Source organism: Corvus cornix, chromosome 4 (assembly GCF_000738735.6).
Source record: "Corvus cornix cornix isolate S_Up_H32 chromosome 4, ASM73873v5, whole genome shotgun sequence".
NCBI lineage: Eukaryota > Metazoa > Chordata > Aves > Passeriformes > Corvidae > Corvus > Corvus cornix.
Window position 1 is genome coordinate 26030412 of NC_046334.1, and position 20989 is coordinate 26051400.

At 38.1% G+C, this 20989-nt stretch overlaps 1 protein-coding gene across 3 annotated transcripts in view; it reads left to right on the forward strand.

Annotated features, from left to right (window-relative positions):
* FBXW7 (F-box and WD repeat domain containing 7) overlaps nt 1–20989 on the forward strand; it is a 179532-nt gene that overhangs the window by 56808 nt on the left and 101735 nt on the right. The gene's annotated exons all lie outside the window — the stretch shown is intronic.

Genomic DNA, 20989 nt, shown 5'->3' on the forward strand with positions numbered 1-20989 from the left:
CCTGCTGCTTATGCATGTTTGAGGCTCAATTTTATTTATTTATTTATTTTAAATATCTGTATGTGTCTATATATTTACTTGCAGTTGATTTGGTGTCAATTTTTGTTTGGGAGCTCAAGAAAGCAGCAACAACTGGCAGTTACAAACTGATTAAATTTTGCAAGTTTTATTGGTCAGAGAAGTTCTTTGTTCCATTGTTGTAACCAAGATTTTTTTATCTTGCTTATGTGTACATACACACTGCCTTTTAAATTTCTCATTAAAAATTTCTTAGGATCAAATGGGTGCACTGAAACCTGTACACAGGTTGATTTTTAAGTACTTTGTATATCTTGGTTAACATTTTGCACATTTGGCACTTTTTCCTTCAGAAGAAGGAGTAGTTAACATGTATTTGCTGTACTCTATCTTTGTGGAGTTTCTAAATGCATTGAATTCCAAGAGAAAATAATAAAGCTGCACATAAGGATATTTGTTAGCCTGAGGAGAAAAAAATAAACTACCTTCCAGGTTGATTCTTACTAGAAATGCAGAGGTAATCTTTTCCAAACTGAGAAGAGTCTGGCCATTTGGTGACTGTACCTTCCACTGGGGACAAACTTACAGAAGAGGCATCCTTCTTTATGAAGAACATAATGAATTTTTATGTGTTTCAGTGTCAAAGTCTTCCTCAAACCTTTTTTATGCAACACATAACATTAATCTTATCACTATTCTGTATTGCTGGTATGGTTACATTAATTATTTTTTCCTCCCAGTAGTAGTCCACTTTCAAGTTTCTTGTGGACCTTTAATTTTGTAAATAAAGTAAAATAGCAGCCTTCCATCTGTGAAAAAATGTAAGCAAAGAAGTATAGTGATTTTTGTTGGAAACTGTAGTTAATTGTTCTGAGCTGTTACATTGACTCAATGACCCCACAAAGGTAGCAAAAATCACTTGCGTTATGGAATGTTTCAGATCCTTTATCATCCCATGGCATCTAAAACAATCCCCAAACAATTTCCTCACTACCACCAAAGGAAAACCAGCCGTGAACCCTGTTCTGAGAGAGCAAAGATGTAAAATGTGTATTAATATATTAGAGGTATTAGCTCATTTTATGGCAGGAGGTTTGATTGCTGTAAGCACAGGAGGACAAATCTTGGACCTTAGTTGTTGCATCACAGCTAGTGCACAGAGTGGCTGTTTGTGAAATAGTGAGTTGCAGAAATGCTAAAACCCAGTCAAGAATCCATCAGATTCTTGTAACTTAAGGAACAAACTCTTAATTGTCCTCTCTTGTCTGCTCATGTAGAAAATCCCACTTTCAAAATTTCTCATGTGTGCTAGATTTCCACTTACTCAGTGAAACCGATGTTATTCCAGTGTGTGTAGCTGAGGTTTGATTCTCAGAATTAAAATTCTAAGTGTAGGAATTATGGAAAATAATGCACAGTAGCAGTACCTGCTTATGGGAAGAGCTGAGAAATAAAGAAGTGATGGCAATTCCTTGGCTGTCTGTTACGAATTTATTTTAGCCATAGTCTGAAAAGGTCTTGTGTCGGTACATGTAGCCTTTACACATGATTGTGACTGGTTCCATGAGCAGGAAAATGTAGGTAGCTGACAGTTGAAACCTTGTGCCATCACTTGCAGAGGGATGGCTATGGCAAATGTCCTGATGACATATATTATATAAGGTGTAATTAGGTGACAGATGGTGTCAAACTTCACTTGCACTTGTAGTTGGCATAATTTTTTGAGGAGGGAACAGTAAGGACACACTGCTATTTTTGCACTTTATTTAGCCACCTCTATTCACAAACCCTCAGATTTTGTGCATTTACTCATGCCATTTGAATGCAACTACACTTTTAGTTTTAAAAAGCAAGTTCTCAGAGGCCAGTTAAGATAGCCTTGATGCTGAGGAAGGTAGGTACACTGCTGTATAAATTCAGACTGCTTTTTAAATGTGTAAGTATACAGTGGTTATTGTATCTTGACAGGCTGTCTATCACAATGGCAGGATTGATATTCCTGCAACCATGAGTCCATTATTTTCCACATTTAAAACTTTCTATGGCTATAAATATAGGCAGGTACTGTTAATATGGGAAGACATTTGTCTCTTTCTTTGGTTTATATTAGCAATTGTATTGATGACTGACAAACAGCTTCTGGTATCAGGCAAAAACTGTCACAAATAGAACATTTTATTTAATTTTTGTGCAAGGATTGTAGTACAGTCTTTGCATTTTCTCATTAGAATAAAAAAAAGACATTATTTTGGTATTTTCTGTGTTTTAATTCTATAAAATTGATTGCTGTCCCAAGGTAATGTTTTTTGTCTCTACTAGTCACAATGAGAGTGCCTGTTGTTTGTAATCTTCTACTTTGAATTTGCTTTTGCTCATTTATTTCATCAATAACTCTCCTTGGATCCCGTTGTTGATCTGTCGTATCAGCACCAAAGGACTTGGCAAAGAGTCCTATGCAAAGGTAAATAGACTTCTGCAACTTTCACATGATGTGAAACTTGAGTTGGGTTTTAGCAACCTGTACATTTCAGGATCATATACGGATTTACACCAGCCTGTGTTGGGTATGTCAGTTAAAAGGAGTTAAGAGAGATGAACACTCTTTGAAAATACTTCCTTATAAGCACTTCAGCTACTTTAGACATTAGTTAGTCTGGTTAGTGAATTTCACTGGCTGACTGGTTTAACATCTTACTTGTTAGTTTCCTTTATGTAATTCTTGTCCTAATAATATTGATAGTATGCTGCAAGGACAATGCTGGTTTGACTCATCTCCATTGTTAGAGAAGCTTTAAATATTATTAAATTAAGGAATTGAGTTCTTGGCCTTTATGACAGTTTTCCTCTTCTTGGTGCACAAAGCCAATTTATCTTGAAGCATAAAATAAACAACCTAGTACTAATGTTATGAAGTGTCCATTTCTGCTTGTTTCAGCGGTTACTAAATATAAAAATTGATATGCTGGAACACTTACTCCTGAGTCGTCTTTCTCCAAGCCTTGCATAACACAGTAAATCAATAATGCACTTTCTTGCCTACAGGCGCTGAACAGATCTGATCCTGTTTACTCTGTATCTAGTAATGAATTATCTATAATTCCTCTAAGACTGTGTAATTTATTCTGCACTTCACGTTTTTTCCCCTTGCTATCCCCTTATGCTTAGTTCACTTCTAGTTTTACACTGCCACATGTACTTGGAATGTACATCTGTTATGATACGCAGCTTCTAACTTCACCTTGCAATTTCTTTTCAAAACACAATTTTTCAGTCACCTCTTTCCTGTGTTGCTGCTTCTAATTTTCTTAAACAGTAGTGGGTGAACTCATAAGCAGCGTATCAATCCCATTGCAAGCAGCTAAATGTATATCTTCTCTCCTTGGTCTGAGATTTGTGAATTCTGTTGAGCAAATTCTGTTCTTTAGACAGTATAAATGATGGACTCCACTGTATGAGAGCCACTTGGCTTATTCCTTCTGGAAAGGAATGCATGTACTGATAGTGAGAGATCCTGGTTGATATTTGTCAAACCTGTACTTGGAGAAGGGACTTTCCCTGTGAAGGACAAATAAAAGCAGCTGTTTTTGGATTTCATGTTTATGTACCGGGCATGAAGGCTACTGGTAACTAATTGGGAGGCGATAATGTGCATATTGAAAAACAAAATCTGGGGTTATTTTACTTCTGCAGATCCAAAAGACTTCAGTAGACTTTCAGAAATGCACTGAGGCAGGAGCAGCATGGAGCATTTCAGTCATGGGGAAAGTATAGTGAAGAGGATAGAGGTAGTAAGTCAACAAGCAGGAATAGAATAATTTCCTACAGCCTTTTTTAGGATATGTTAGCACTTGGAAAGATATGTCCTTCTTTCTTTGGATTTTCTTTTAAGAGTTTAGGTGGAACTTTTACAGACTACTTTGTTACCATCTTTCACTATCCCTGCTGTTGTTCATTACTACTGAAGCATATGGTCACCGAGTGTGTGGTCACTACAGAAGCAAATAATTGAATGCTCAAATCCAGCTGCAGATGCTTTTCAAAACAAAGAAACTTCTCTCCAGGTATTTTTGACTCTCATTGCATCTTCTAAACTTTAGTAAGTATTTTATAAAATTAACACATTGTCTGCAAGTGTTGATTTTTGAGGGTTTTGTGTTAATGGCTGGATGATTCCAGGTCACTCTTGAGACAGTGTATGGCACTGCTGCTACCAGAATAGAAAAGATTCAGTTGGCATTTTATTTCTTCTACTTTATTACCACTTCTGTGAGTATTAGAAGTCTGTAGCTGTTTCTGCGTTCAGCTGTTTCAGCTGTGATCTTTTGCTGCTTGTTGATGGGGATTTGGTAAGAGCAGCATGTATTCCTGGACAATATTACTGCATTTTGTAGATAAAAATTCCTAATTCTTCTACCTTCTAATCTCTTCCATGCATCTATGATCTGCTAAAAAAGAACAAAACCCAAACCACTCCATGAAAACAAATGAAAAGTCAAACACCAAAAAACCCAAACAAACAAAAAAGGTAGGAACGTTCTTGATGATGTTCCATTCCCTGAGGTGTGCTCTAAGTTCTGTCATCAACCTGAACAGTGTAGGAGTCCTGCCCACATGTCTGCATCCAAGGCTCTCCCTGATTGCTTTGCTTTCTTCTTGTAAATAAAAAAATGCTAGAGCAAAAATTTTTCTCTCAGACCTTCTTGGAGGCGTGAGTAACAAGAAGTGGTAGCAGAACAGAAGCAGGTACATGTGAATGCAATATAGTGGTAGAAAAACTACTAAAACATTTACCTTTAGAAAGACCCTTTTTTATAGTTCTGGTTGTGGAATACATATGCCCTTGCACAGCACATCTCCTTGAACCCACTGATGATGGGATTGTTGATACCTTTGCTTATGCTTTCAGTGTATTTGCAGACTTGTCTTATATTTTGTTAAATTTGTGAGATTATTGGAACAACTTAAGGAAGTTTAAAAAAAACCCCTTTTTAGAATTGAGAGTAAAGTTGGGAGCAAAGCACTCTGTCCAAGTAGTAAATTCTGTGGTAAATTTGCCATCTGTATATAGGCATGAACTTTTTTTTTTCTTCTCCCTTGAAATTATCTCTCCTCATGAGCTTTCTCAGGATATTCACTTTTATAAGTGACTGCTAAAGAAGCAGGAAGCCCATGAATTAGAATAGTGAGATAGGATCTTTCTGGCAATTCCAATTGACCAGTACTCTTTTCCTCGTATGTTTATCACAAAGAAAATAACAACAAAAAAATTTTATCACTTGGAAAATATTTTGCATTTTAATTGCATTTACAGCTTGTTCTCTGATTAAATAAGGGAAGTGGAAGCAGTTCATTTCTACATATCACCTCTATGGTACTTACCATTTCTGAGATGTGTGTTACGTATAAAACTTTGTAGGCTGTAGATGCCACCTACTTCCTAAGACAATGGTTGAGATCCTTGGATGACTTTTGGTGGGTCTTATCAACATGGGGAAACTGTGGAACAGAACAAAGCATGAACCTGAAGTGAGCTCTTACTACTTTCCCAGGTGAATGTGACTGAGCCATAGTGGGCATTGAGTTCTCTGCCAACTGCATGTTGTGGCTGCATGCTGCCTGCCCTGTGCCCCTGAGGGAGATTATTCACCTCTAATTTGTGTGTGGAACTGCTTGTGTGAGTGCTTCCTAATCTATTTCAGGCAAAACAAATCTGCTTAGCTGAGCCTTTAAACTTGTAAGCTAACCTGGCTCATTCTGACTGAGGCGGATTAGTGATGCTTATGTGCGCAGATACGCCAGGAGATCTGGTTGGATGCAGGGATAAGCAGGTTGGGTGTGGGAGGCTGAGCTTATGCCTCAGGAAGAATGTATGCATGTATGTCTGCACTCCTATTCTTTCCAGAAGTACCTTTAAATAGCTTATTTTAATGTGTCAGGAAGTGTGCTTTGAAAGCAAAATAAATCTTGTGCAGAATAAGCATGCTGGGGTGCTTGCTGAGCACTTGTTTTCTATTAGCTGCTAGTCCTTACCTATTTTAAACTTAATATATGACTGCTTTGTTGCAATTTTATCTAATTCAATGATCTAGGGTTTCCCTATGATGCTTGTTTTAGTTCTTGTATATCTCTATATAAAATGAAAAGTATAAAAAGTTCAACTAATATTTCAGTTTCCACTGGAACTGTATGCACACAACTACAAAGGAAAAAGACCAACTAAATGGTTTTTCAAAAGCGTCTGCTAAAAAACTGCTGACACACTTCTGAAGTTGATTTTTTATATTTTAAAAAAGTCCTGCTAGAAAATCTGCTGAAGATTTCTTCTGCTTTTCTCTGTTGCATGACTAAGAGAATTTCTGTGCAAGCTCATAGAAATCTCATGCTTTTTTGAGATTGGTAATGTGATCTCTACAAAGTCAACCATTTGTCACTGATGGATGGTGCCTGCATCTGAGTTGCTTGGTATAGATCCATGCTGGGGTATAGATGACGGAGCACTCATCATCCAGTGTCTATTCCTTCACCAGTGACAGAAAGACCTGGTAATGCCCAGCCTGCTGTCGTGCTACTGTGACATTTTCCAGATGTTAGGACTCATCAGAAAAAGTGTCTGGAATGTTTCAATGTTTTGTGAATTTATCACCTGGGACTGGAGAGACTTTGGATCAGACTTTTAGGTTTCCACCTCCTGTCCACTTGTAACAAGTCCTTTAAAACAGGTCCATATCTGTTCAGATATGGTTCAGATTGTTTTTTCTGGTGAGCCTTAGAGCTGAGAGTGGCAGATGTTGCTCTCTGTGTCAGTTTCAACTCCAAGCCAGATGTGCAGCAGGCTTTCTTCACTCTCTCCCTGCACTCCTGAGACTCAAAAATCAAGGAATGCAAGACTAATTGGTCCGTCTGTGAGAAGTGGCTTTGGGCCAGAAGTTCCAAGAAGAACCACAGTAAATTTACACTGATCAGTGTTTTTAAAATGGTCAGTTCTTTAGCAGAGAAGTGAACACTGAGTGCAGGAGCTGCTGCTGAGAACAGCCATGTTCCTGTATCAGATGGTACCTTCAGCATCAAAGTAGTTGTTTAACATACTGAAAAAATGTACCAGAAGTGCCTAAAAGAGCTTGGGGGTTTCAGGTCAGTGCCCACCCATGAAGATGAGATATCTTGGAAACACATACTTGATCTACTCACTGCTGATCTGTACATCCCATTGGTGCTGTTACCCCATGTTAACTGCAATATCTTTGAGAATGGCTATGAGCTCTGTCGGAATGGATTTCAGTAGATAAACTCTGCACTATTACAAGTAGAAAATACGTTCTTGCTTGGGTTTGATAAAAGTCACCAGGAAATAAAAGGATTTCTTAGAGCCTAATTTCTTTCCAGGATTCTTACTGAAGAAAGAAAGAAAGAAAATTGGTGTGCTATATATTTCCCAGGTGTCAAGATGATTAGAATGGAAATGTAAATACTTTAAAAAGTTCAGCCATATTTTCTGTACCGTTTTATACTTCATACCTAATCGTTACTTCAGTTGAGCAAATAGCTGACTCCTATATCTTGGTGACTAAAAAGTGACTTCAAACTTCAGACAGAATGGTACCATTTGTTAATCATCCATGCGTCTGAGAACATGGAGGCCCATGTGTAGATTATAAGAAAAATTAAAATAGACACAGACATGAAGGCTGTGATAGATGACTTGAACTTCATATTGCCTGTACTATATTCTCTTTTCCTCAGTGGAGGATTGGACCTTTTGAAACATGGAGCTATTTAGTGAGAGAGCCTTTCAGTTGCTAAAAGCCTTTTTGGGCTGCTGCAGTGAGAAAGTTACTGTAAGGTCCATTTTGCAGGCTTCAAGCTATGTCATAGGACATAACCTAATCAGCCAGGTTTTCCAGTAAGAACAAATATAAATGCCCTGTTTTCGATGGTGCTGTTGCTATCAACAACCAATGTATTATTCAGAAAGTCATCCAATCTTGCATTCTATCAGTAGAAACAGTTGGAGTGAAATGCAACTGTTTGCAGCTGGACTGTTCCACACATCACTCTTACATAGTAGTGATAAAACAACATTCTGACTTAGCTTGATAATGGCCTCAAAATTTGCATTAAATCAGTTATTTTATTAATTCTGTTTTTTAACAGCTTTTCTAGGTTAGAAAATTAACAGCCAACCCAACAATGTGCTTTGTGTGTTCAGTGCATCCAGAGCTCTGTTCTTTCGTGTCAACAAGGTTTGACTTTTCTCTTGCCTATTGTGTTGTGGGTTCTTGTGGCACTTAGGAGACAAACCATTTTGTCTCACAGATTGTAGATCTCATCTGCTTTGTATTTCCACCTGTTACCAGCAATCTAGCAAATTTCTCCTTCTGAATATCAGTACTTCACTAGGACCTGAGCAACTCCATCTACTTGCTTCCAAAATATGCTGGTCTCCAATATCCATAAGGCAGGTGTGTGCCACGGCAGCTGACCTTTGTGAAACACAATACACCTGATGTAGCAGCTGACTCTGCTAGCACTGTCTTGGAAAGATAGAGACTGCTCTTCACCTACAGGGGTCTTGAAAAGTCAGGAACGTAGATTAGCCTACAGTAAAGGTGGACCAAGGTGGTGACATGGGGGGCTGTTCCTCTTAGCAGCTGCCATTGTTGGGAAGAAACTCTCCTAGCCCTGCATGCCTCTTTCCACATAAGCATGAGAAATGATGCCAACTGTGGCAGACTGGTGGGTTGGTGAGACTCCTGACAGTAGTCAAGTTTATACCCATAATGCTAGCAGTAGAGCATGCTTTGCTTTTACTGAAGAGTACAGCTTCAAGTTTATTAGAAGGTGTTTATTTTGCTGTGGTGTGAGATGTTAATTGGTCCCTAGTCATTACCCATCTCTGATGGAAGGTGTAAGATCTGCTGTCCTTAAAACAATTAATATCTGTCCTTCTTAACCCAGTGCCAGCAACACAATATATGTTAGAGGAAACTGGTGAGATTAAATTGATTTGAGTATTTTTTTCTGGAATAGGTATGGGGGATTCAATTGATTTGGTGAAGCTCCACTGGAAATATCCTGTGACAGGATAACAGTAACATGTTAATGTCATCTTAAATGACGTTAGTCACTGAAAAGAATCTCTATATGTTTTTCATCAATTCAAATTGTGATCCCAGTTTCTAATTTTAAATTTGTTTATATTTGTCTGCGTCAGTATCTTTTATTTGGTAGTTCAGGTAAATTATTTGTTAACTGTATATGTGGTCAGTGCTTTTCTGCTCTGAGCATGGCTCTCTTTGCTGCTTGTAGTCACATCATCTTTCCTGCTAGGAAAGTGTTGCAGAGCAGAAACAGGGGATATAGAGTTGATGGTTTTGTAGAATTGGAAAGAAAGTTTGAATGCCTGCCTGACATAAATATTGTAGGCCACCTTACATTCTTATCTACCTCTGGACATGCAAATACAAAAACTTACTTTCCTGGTCCCAGAAATAGCTTGAGCAAAGAAATCTATGTTTCTGTAGGTTGTTAGCAGATGCCCTGCTGCTGAATCATACTGCTTAATCAGTTACTGAAATAAGATTCTCAGAGAGCCATTTTAAGGGCATTAAATCAATAACAATAATTGCAACCATTTCCATTTCTCCAGTGGAGCCTGCTAAGAGTCTGTTTGGACCAGGGCCAGATTCTTTTAGCTAGGCTGGGATATCATCTTCCTTCAAACCTGGCACTCACTCATGCTGTTTGTCAGCAAGTGCCTTGTTCTGCAAGGTCAGATTTTAAATCTAGTGCCATAAAGATTCTCTGTGACACAGAGAACATAACACTTAGGAACCAATGCATGCTAGGCAGTGTTCTGGAGATATGAGGTTAATGAGAAGGCATTTACTGTTTTTTTAATACCATGTGGAGACTGTAATTGGTTTGGAACTTTTTCTTTTAAATTAGACACCAGAAAAAGGAATGTGTTCTGCTGTGTTCTGGTAGTATGTGACCTTGTTTTACTTATGTCTTTCTATTGATGAAGGTGCTGAAAATGCAGACAAACCAGTGTATTTCAGCAAGTCTGGTAAATGCTGCCTTTATGTTTCTCTTTGTATTTCTTGCTTTTATTAAAAGTAAAGAAGTGCAGATCACAGGCTCTTCTGTATCAGATATTGATGCAAAGGCATTTAACACGTTCATTGACTTTCTGGAAGAAAGTACATAATTTGGAGTTCATCTTTGAAAGTACAGCATTCAGGATGGAAACAGTATTGATCAGCAGATACTGCAAAAATCTGATTTAGCGTTCATGGCTGAGTATTTTATAAGATATGAATTGGGACTGCCAACAGATGGACTTTCTTCATAAATATATATATATTGTTCCTTGTTCTTTTAGAGCAACTTCACAGGAATAAGGCTGAGCCATAGTTTTCCCCACCAAAATGGTAAAATACACCAGTGTTTGTATCTTGTGTTGCTTGCATGAGGCATGTTTTCTACCCCAATCTGACCCCAGCTACCTTTTCTTATGTCAGAGATTTGATTTATAACTGGTGAATAAAACACAAATAAGAAATGGTTTTATCTATATTGTATTACAGTCTTTTGCTCCAATCTGCTTTAACAATACTGATAGAACTACTTTTTTTTTTTTCCTAGCATATAGGACTACATGAAAGCTGAATCAGAGAATGGGTGAGGTTGGAAGGGACCACAATGGGTCATCTGGTCCAACCTCCCTGCTCAAGCAGGGTCATCCTAGAGCACATGGCACAGGATTGTGTCCAGAGGGTTCTTGAATATCTCCGGTGAGGGAGACTCCACAACCTTTCTGGACCATCCATTCCAGTGCATGGTCACCTGCACAGTAAAGAAGTTCTTCCTCATGGTCAGGTGGAACTTCCTGTGCATCAGTTTCTACCCATTGGCTTGTGTCATATTGCTCAGCACCACTGAGAAGAGCCTGGCTCCATCCTCTGACACCCTCCCTTCAGATACTGACAGACATCTCAATCATCTCATCTCAAGGCTGAACAGGCCCAGCTCCCTCAGCCTTTCCTCAGAGATGCTCCAGTCCCTTCACCATCTTTGTTCCCCTCCACTGGATTCATTCCAGGAGCTCCATGTCTCTTGTCCAGAACTGGACACAACGCTGCAGGTGGCCTCACAGGGCTGAGTAGAGGGGCAGGACCACCGCCCTTCCCCTGCTGGCAATGCTCTTCCTAATGCACCCAGGATATTGTTGGCCTTGTCCTTCAGACTTTTTTTAAAGAATGGGCAATTGAAAACAGGAAATTAAAATAAAAAAAATGGGCAGTAGCCTGGAATAAGCATTGTCCATTGTGGATCTCGAGGTAAAATTTGTTGTTGATAACTTGGAAAGACTTGGGGGTTTAATTCTTCTTCTCTTGTTTCTCATCATCTTAGAATAATATAAAAAATTGTAGAGTTCAAATTGAGGGATGGCTATTTAGTATTGGTAGAATATTCTTAATTTTTACCATAACCTTATAATAATTTTTAGGAGGTTAGTCTGATGCAGAAGCCTGCAACTGAACAGAAAAGTGAGATTGGACTTCTCATGGCATAACCTGCATTGCTTCTCCTTTACTTTGTTAGTCATTACTATAAGAGGCTTGAAAATGCTGTTCTGTGCATTGAAGCTTCTTGGGCGTAAAGGGAGTTGATTATTCTTGCTTATTAGAGGTGGTATAAGAGCTGCTTGAAGAAGGAATATTTACTTCAGCTGGTTTTAATCACTCAAAGAAAAACGTTCTTTAATAGTAGTCACAGTTCTTGATTCTCACTTTTCTCAGCTTTAATCCTGCTGTCATCTTTTTTAACCACTGGAATGCTTTTCAATCTGAAGGGTATATATGTTCCCATCTGTTTGTATGTTGTTCCACATTAGAGAACTCTTTTCTCAAACAGCTCTGAGCTAGGGGACAATTTGGTACTTGGTGTTAATTTCCTGCCCTTCCTCCTGTTTCCATGTAACTAAATTAATTTTAAATTCAACTAAATTTAGCTGCTATTTGTTCTCAAGGTCTGTTAGCCCACTTCAGTTAAAGATGACCTTTTTTCGTCCATCTTTTGTGCCCTGTGTTCTAAATGACTTTTTTTGGTTTTTTGATGTCTCTGCTCTTCTGTGTGTCTGCTTGTTTGTGCTGCATTTCAGCAGCATTTGAATTGTAGTTTTAGTGCAAGAAATCATGCTACCATTTTGCTAGAAGTGGACGCCAGCCATCTGGTAAAATTGCAACTCACTATTAGCAAAACCTATAATTTCAGGAAATGCACCCAAAATTACTTTTATGATTAGTGGACAGGAAAGAAACCGAGACAGAGAAGTCAGTTGGGTACTTCAGAAATCACTTTGAGGTTTGCAGGCAAATGTCTTAATGGCAGTGGTCTTGTTGCCAAATGCTGTTTTGCTTTTGCCTTCCGAATAGTTTGCATTAATAATGAGCAGCTCTGCTTGGAAGTTATTCATGTATCGCTCTTACGATGCAGCTTCGCAAAGAAGCACCAGGAGGGGTAACAGTCTGTGTGAATGGATATGTAAAGTGGTTAAGCATACTGTACTGCTAAGGTTTTCTCACTGGAAATGCATCCCAGCCCTAGGGCCACATTCAGCAATGTTATGGATGCTGAAGAAAAATTTATGTTAAGGCTGTATTGGCCATACAACACTAGCCTTTGTGTTAAGCCTAGTAGTTGGGAAATAAGTCTGCACTGAAACCAGGCAGGGTTTAATCAGCAGTTTGGTAATACGTTTTGCCTCTGTGTCAGTGTGGCAGCAGAGAGGAGGTGACAACAGCTCTCGTTTGTGTATATGCTCAGGGAGAGGCAGGCAGCTCACCATGCTCTGGTAGCTGCACTTGTGCTGCATGTTCTGCAGTTGTTGAATGTATGTGTTAAACTAAGATGGAGTATATTTCTAATTTAAGACTTAAAGCGGTGATGAATTTACTGTCTTCCTAGTGAACTATTACAGTGAGTAATTATCCTCATAGTTAATTCCATTTGTATTTTTCTCATTCAACACTTAGTGATTGGATCTTGCTTCTTGTCTATTGGATCAAATCCATGTTCACCTAGGCAGTTGGGAAGAATGGAGTTGTTTCTGCATAGTAATCACATTACCTGTTCACATAAAATGGACTTCATCATTGAGGTTTCTGGTTCCATGTGCTGGTACCTATGGCTTAATGTGTGTTAATTCAGAAGAACTTTTCCACAACACAGTAACACTCCAGCACAGCTTAACTGAAGTTCTCTACTAGAAAGCCAGACTAGCAGAGTCATCCTCATTGCTCCTCAGACTAATTTCCTATGGATGAAAGGCCGTGAGCAGTATAAAACTATCATAAGCAGTTGTTGGTGTGGGCAGCTGGGAAGGTCCTTGTATGCAGTGGTGTTGATGATGCTGTAAAACTGACTCACAGGGAATATAGGTGGTCTGGTCTGGGGGCAGAAAGGCATGTGAAAGTAGAACAGAATGCATAGTACTGTGGAGATGTTGGGCCAGCTTGGAAAGCCCTCACAGCTGCCACAAACTTCGTTTACTTACTTTTTGAAAAGAAGGTTGAATTCAAACCTAAAATTATCCAAACCTGTTAAGTTTTAAGGAGTACTTAGTCTCCTTTTGTACTGTAAGAGGATTTGTGATCCTTTTTTGTAGAGAAATTCTTTGTTACATGTGTATCTATCATGAAGAGTTGGGATGATTCTGTTGGTACACTTCTGGCCTTTGGTAAGTAGCTATACAACAGCATCTTCAAATTTGAAAGGCGTATGAGAAACTGCCTGCCTGGTTTTCTAAACTGAGAATTCTTCAGCCCACTTGCTTCTCAAGTAATGTAGCTAAAGATACTCTGTTTATGTTGTTGTAAGTATGATCTAATGTTTGCTTTTGGCAAGAAACTCTGCCTTGTTAGTATGCACAGAAAGCATAGTTTACACGAGGCTGAAATATTAACTTTCTGTTCTAAATTGAGCAAACAAGGATGCTTGTGCTGGATCTTTAGCAGTAGTAGTGCAGGCTTCTTGTAGTAATCTAATTCATGGGCAAAACAATAAGCAGGTATTCATTAGTATTCGAGGTAAGAATTTTTCATTTGGAGAGATAAAAATTTTAATATAAGAACCCGAATAATGGTACAGTTGTCAAAGTGGAAAGGTTAAGACAATTGAAAATTGTGTGCTTAGCTTTTATACCTCAGAGGTCCTTTCAATGGAAAAATAATCACTGCTTGATATTGAGTGGCAGCATGCAGGATTATATGGAGGACTTGCCTGTTTTGTTTTTAGTAGTTGCTGGAAAACTTGGCACCCTTTAAATAATTCAAGGCTTTTTTTCAGCTTTTCCTTTTCTGAGGAAAAGGGGAGAGAAGCCTTTCATTAGTTCCACATGATAGTTAACTTGTCAGATTTTGCAGCTTAATCCTTCTTCTTTTAAGAGTTGTTAGTGAAAAGACAAACCAGTCATCTTCTGCATAACAGTCATTACTAATATAAATACTGAAAATAACATAATTGTTTATATGAACACAGTAAGATTAGTCATAATACAGGTCTCCTCCTACTGTGGATTGTTGCCTCCCATTATATCTTTTAAGGAATGCAAGTGATTTTATTCTAGATTATATCCATTCAATGTTCTTGATAAGAACATAGCAACACAGAATTTAAATTAAAGAGTAACTTTTGGACTTTTATTGTGTGTCTTGACTTTCAGGGAGCTAAGAAGTGTGAACAGTGTTCTTGATAGAGTGACTTGAGCTCCCCACTTCTACAATAACACTGTACTGGTGTATTAATAACTTCTCAGTTGGGATATGGCTTTGAGGAAAGGGACTTAGAATTTTGTTGGGGTTTTTTAAAGTGCAGTTTTCTTATTACTGTGTGATGGAGCCTTTCAACAATTTCTTCATGGGTCACTTTCACATTTCCCTCTTACCTCCACCCCATCCTTGCCACAGCATTACACAGTAATTCTCATTTTCTCATGTGTCAAATTTTAAGGTAAAATCATAACTTCTGTAAGACATTATTCATTGATTATTTGCTATGGTATTCTTCTTTTTGAAGCAAGGAAAATGCAAGGAGGTTCGGAAACACTTCAAATACAAGAATTAAGGTCATGAGTTACTTACAAACAAGTGCTGGCAGAAAAAAAAATCCCCTAGTTTCTCTCTTCCTCTTATATGTTGATTGCTTTAATTTGGACATCAAGCCTCTATTAGTATATTTTATAGTGTGGTTCTTTGTGCTAGAGCATTAAAAACTGCTACAACTTCAACTCAGATTATCCCCTCTTTTAGCCAGAGCAGCCCTTGTTTTGAGAATGCACAAAGAGGGAAGAAAAGGCCTTTGGTTTAAAGCGTTAAGATTTGATGCTTCTCTTGCTATTGCAAAGAGAATCTGTGGAATCCTTATGAGCTCTAACACATCCAGGTTCTGTGTTTGTGTGTGCCTGAACCTTGTATGCGGTTGTATGATCATACACACTCTATCATAATCTAAAGAATGTGACTGCTTGTAGCTCAGACTGTTTCTTCTAAACTCTTGCTCAAGAAAGGTCTATTCATCTCTCTTCTACCTCTGGTATTTCCTTACTGAGCCACTTAGCCTAAATACTGCTAAATATATGTAAATTCTTGTAGCATTTACTTGTTTTCTAAACTGCTTTTTGTATTCTTATTCTCTAGTGGGTTTTGTGTACTATTTCATATTTTATCCCATGTTAAATACTTAATGTATTTGTGCCAGAAGAGGGTAGGATTACGTGATAGGTCTTTCATGCCCAGAGTTAAAGCAAAATGTTGTTTTTAATGGTTTCTGTGTAGTTGTCCTCTGATAGCCAGGGATGTGGCTCTCTCAAATGTATTATCAGATATTGTCTCTCTTTTAAATCTCTTTGTTTTCTGTGGGGAGCGGATCGGAATGAAGCAAAGTGTCTGAGACTGTAAAGTAGCACTGGAGGCTAAAGGGGATTGGGAAATTGAGGCCTGGGATTAGAGAGGGAGCCATTTTCAGAGGCAGTCCTGGGAGGAAAAAACTAAGTTGGATGGTGAAATAGGGAGAGAAGGGGTAAAGTCTGTTGAAATAGGATTGTGAGGTTAAATAGAAGCAGGTGAACAGGAGGCAGAGACATCTTACAGTAGACCATATGTGGTGGGAAACCTGGAAGTGTCTTTGTTCAGAAACATTCAGGAGGAGAGGTCAGGACACCAGGACTTGATGAAAAGCTTCAGCAGGTATATGGAAAGTTGGGCCTGAATTTCAGTGGAGAGGGAGATAATTAAAACTGGCTGCAAAAGAAGATTAAATACAGCTGGACTTAATTAAATTTAAGCAGGAAATGTTAATTGTGGTATTTTTTAAATTTAATGAATACTAAATCTATTCTTTTGTGTGCTGTCAGATTTATGTTTGACATAAGTAAGTAATTAGAGGAGCACTTTCATTTAGTGTTTGTTGCATTGGCCACTTTGCACTGAATAAACTATTGATTGTTAAAGTATATTGAGATAGTGAAAAAGGAGCAGGATAATTTCTAATACAACAGAAACATTGCACATGCTATTCTATTAAGTGTTGGCAGAGCTTTGCTTGGAGGTTAATAGTAAGGTAGTAGCAGGGAATCATTTTAGCTGCTATTTTGTTCTGGAGCTTGGAGCTGTGAATAATGGAGTTGACTGAGAGATTTGAGGTATGTATATGTTTGGAAGAAGTAATTTATCATTCTTAGAAGAAGCATGCATGCTTGTAGAACGAGATACATTGTTAATGATGTATTTTATTTTGAAGAAAAGCTACTGAAAATTAGTGTTTCAGTCGTGCTGATGAAATACAGAAGGTTTTTTATTTTCTTCATCTGTGCAATGTATCCAACACAGGTTTGTTACTTTGCTATTGTTCAAAATCTTTCCCATATATAAAACTGTGTAGCCAGTAATCAGACCAATAAATTAACTGTTTTCTTTAATACATCATGTACGTGTCTTGCTCATAGTGTTTTGCAACATTAGCTAGCATGGCCATACTCAAATATATATTTTTCTTTAGTAAAACACGGTTCACAGTCTCAGTATTAACTGTGTTACTTATTTGTGCCTGCTTGATGCTGCATGTAAATCCCCTTTGTATGCAAGGGGTTTTTCAAACGGGCTTAGCAGGCCTTAGATAGCCTGGCTTGTGAGATGTATTTGCACTTTGTGTGGTAGTTTGGATTTGGATCAAGTGCACCTTTTAAAGTCTGATTCCTGATTGTCCACACCTGCTCTCCAGTAGAATGAGTTGAAGCACAGCTGTCCCAAAGCACCTTCTGGGTGAAACTAAAGCAGAAGGTGTGCTCCAACTGTGAGGGTCATTTTAGGCTTGGGATGTCCAAGCAGCTTTGGGAATAAGTCATTTCCCCTTCCCAGAGCCGGTATCCTGTGGGTGCTGTGTCTCAGCTTTGCACATCTGCCCCTACAGCACTGTGCTGATTGCTCGTGAGGACCAATGCACCAGTGTCGGTCTTGGGCAGAGTGTGCTTGTAGGGGTCTCATACTTCTTTTCAGAAGGTGGATTTGGATGTTGAAATGAAACCTGAGGAGATCCTTAGCTTGGGTGGGATGTTCCTTTTTTGCTTTTGCATCACTTCAGTATTGCACAGTTAAATAACACAATAAAAAGCTCAGATACACTACAGTGCTACGATTTAGTCAAATATCTACAGAAGTTTATGTGTTAGTGCAATTGTCTTTGTCCACTAAATCTGTAATCTCAAAAGATTTGTTCTAGCAGCATTCACTGTGCGTAAACCATGTTGTGTCTGTAGCTATTCTGTCTTTTCACGAAATGCTGTCATGATACTTAGGTTAGTATCCAAGTTAGTCTGATACATTAATTTCCAAGTTAATTCTTTAAAACCTTTTCACAATTTGTTATATTTTGTTAAAAAACAAATCCCACCACTCCCCAACCTCCACCTCTCTACATCCACCTCATTTCCTTTATTCCTTGCAGTTTCAAGTGATAAAAAAGGAGTAATAAAAACAAGCAGTACTGATAGAAATTTCATTTTCCCATAGTTAGTGGGTTTGTAGGTTAAAAATACTTAACGACTTTTGTATCTGTATTAGCAGGATAGAGATGTTTCAGCAGTAAAGCAGGAAGTGAAGTGGTCATCCTCTCAGTACAGAATGCAACCTGTTGTGGCAGATAACCCTGAGTAGTTTTCCCTGTAGTCTTCTAGTATGGCTTGACATTTCTTGTTTTGAGCAACTGTTGTTCATATTTATTTTTATAATCTACCTTCTGTGAAAATATAATGGATGAAGCTGAAGAATTATGCTTAAACAGCATTTAATATTCAATAGAGGTGGGGGATGCATGCAGTCTTCAATAGAAGTGTGGGATGCCTTCATCAGCTCTGAGTTTACTGTTGGGTGAGTCTGGAGACTTCCGTTTTCCGTAGGGGTCTCTTGCATTTTGTTTTCCCATGCAATGCAAGTGTTAAGAAACTTACCTGGGAATTGCCAACTTAGATTCATTGACCAAGTTTAATGAGTTTTTCATGTTTATGCAAAGTCTTGCACTGCAATGTTTTGGTGTCTGTCTGAAAAAAAATCTATGTGATCTGAGGCAGGTAGGAAAAACAGTGGTTTTCCTCAGTGGTTCTTCTGAATTTTTGCTGGTTTGAGTCATTTTAGTCTCTGACTGTATAAATGAAGGAGACACTGTATCAGCTGAAAACACATCATTTCAGTTCTCTGGAAGCTGATTTGTAAATACACTTTGTCCAGCAAAATAATAATCCTTTCTTATTCCTTATCTACCTTATATATGGAAATTATTGTGTCTTGTGTATTAGCTGACAGTAGTTAATTCTGAAAGCACTTACATGACAGAAGGCAGCTTCAATGTTTCAAATCTCTCAGATAATGTACATCCATCTGTTCTTTAGCAAATGCATCACCTCTCTGCATACTGATGATTTCTGATGTAGCACTGCTTGTAATTAAATTTTGATAATGTATTTTACAGGCTTCTTGAAAAAACAAGTTGAGTTTATTCGTGCAGATGCAGAGTAAAATGGAAACCACTAATGACTAAAGCTAATTTCATGAACTGATGGTCACTCAAAAATGTAGGAATAATTAAAAATATATGATACTACTAGTGTACATTTTTAATTGGCTGGAATTTTATTTGGGTATAATAACAGTAACAACACTGATATTTTTGTCCCTTAAACATTTAGCGGATTCTCGCATTTGATTAATGTTTCAAAGCTGACCTTTTATGTTCGTTGCTTACAGATACAAATTGAAAGTATGTATTAAATTATTGAAACAAATGCAGCATTTGCAGTTTTATCAAGTACATACTAAACCAATAATTGCATATATAATGCTGCTGATACTGAAAAAATGCAATTAAACTTCTAAGCTGCACTCATGGCTACTTAGAGAAACATTTGTAGTGGAAACTGGAATTGCTAGATTGTGAAGACGTAAACATCTTCAGCTTTTTTTTTGCTTTTTTTTTACTACAGATTTTTACATTACTTAGTGCTTCAAATTTCCAAGTTGAGAAAATAAGATGTAGTATTGTTTTGTTCATAACACCCAAACTGTGTAGCAAGCCTGATACATAAGTTCTAATAACATCAGATTATGTGTGCAACCAAACTTGTCTTTTGATGAAATGTTATTAAACATCACTCCCACATGCTAAGGTTTCTGAGCTTTGGGGAAAACTGTTAAGTGAAAACATTTCTCTGAAAGCGTACTCTTCATGGCATCTTTCTCAAGTGCTCCTTACTGTACATAGAAAAATACACACATTTGTTTTTGATACCACTTGAATATAAAAACAGAGACATTAGCTTCTGTTTTGGGTCATGTGCACCCAAGTGTCCTAAAGCTTTTTATCCATGGAAAAATCAAGCGTCAGCACAGAGTCTGTTTCCTTCCATTGAATGTGTGGAGCTTAACTGTCTTTTAGTGTTAGCTTCTCATTCACTGACTGGAACTTAATGGATACTTTCTTTGAACACATATTTCAGTGATTGATCTTAAAAGGTTTTATTTGGGGGAATCTTCACCTGGGTAGATACGTGGAAACTTGAGAACCCTGTCTTTGGGATGTATGTAGTGTTTCCCTGAGGAAGAAGGGTGCAGAGAAGTGCAAAATCTCAGCTACGAATCCTCCTCAGAGAAGGAGCTGAAAAACATCTGTAAATGTGTTTCTGTGGCTTTTATAGTACAGCACACTGAAAATTACAGTAGAGCTATGGTTTCTGGTACTTTTTTCCCTCGTCACCAATAAGGTGAATGGAAAAAAGTTGGGGTTTATCTGTTCCATCATCCGAGGCCCTAGGTTTTGTGTTTTGAAAAAAAAAAAATTAAACTGTAAGAGATAGATGACTTAAGAAAAAGGAGGGGGTGATGGTGGTGGTGGTCGAGGCTCAGAGATTATTGTCCTGCGCTCATGGAAATGTCCTTTACTGCTCCTACTCCAAGGATACTCAGAAGTTGTGCTCCCTTCCAGCATTTGTGGTCTTGTGCTTTCTGAATCTCTCTCTCACAGTGTAGCCTGCTGAGTGTGTGGTGTGTGTGGGCTGTGGGCCCCCCGAGGACAGTGGCTCTAAGCTAATTTCTCTCTGCACATGTTCTCATGTACTGCTTTCATAGCCTGTGAATCTGACTACTTGCTGAGTTGTGTCTGACTTGACCTACTGAAAACATTGCTGGAATCTAGGGAAACCAGAGTCTGGATGTGCCAGCCTCAAAGGCTGTATAGCTGGAAATCTGATACCAAATTTAATAATGAATTAGTCTGTGTTCTAGCCGTCTGTACTTATATATTGCTTGGATGCACGTGGGTAGTTGAATGCATGAATAATTTGGAAATTACGTTAGTGTTTTTCAGTTTTTATTAATATGCACCTAATTTTGGCCTTTTTTAACATCTCAGAGACTCATTTAAC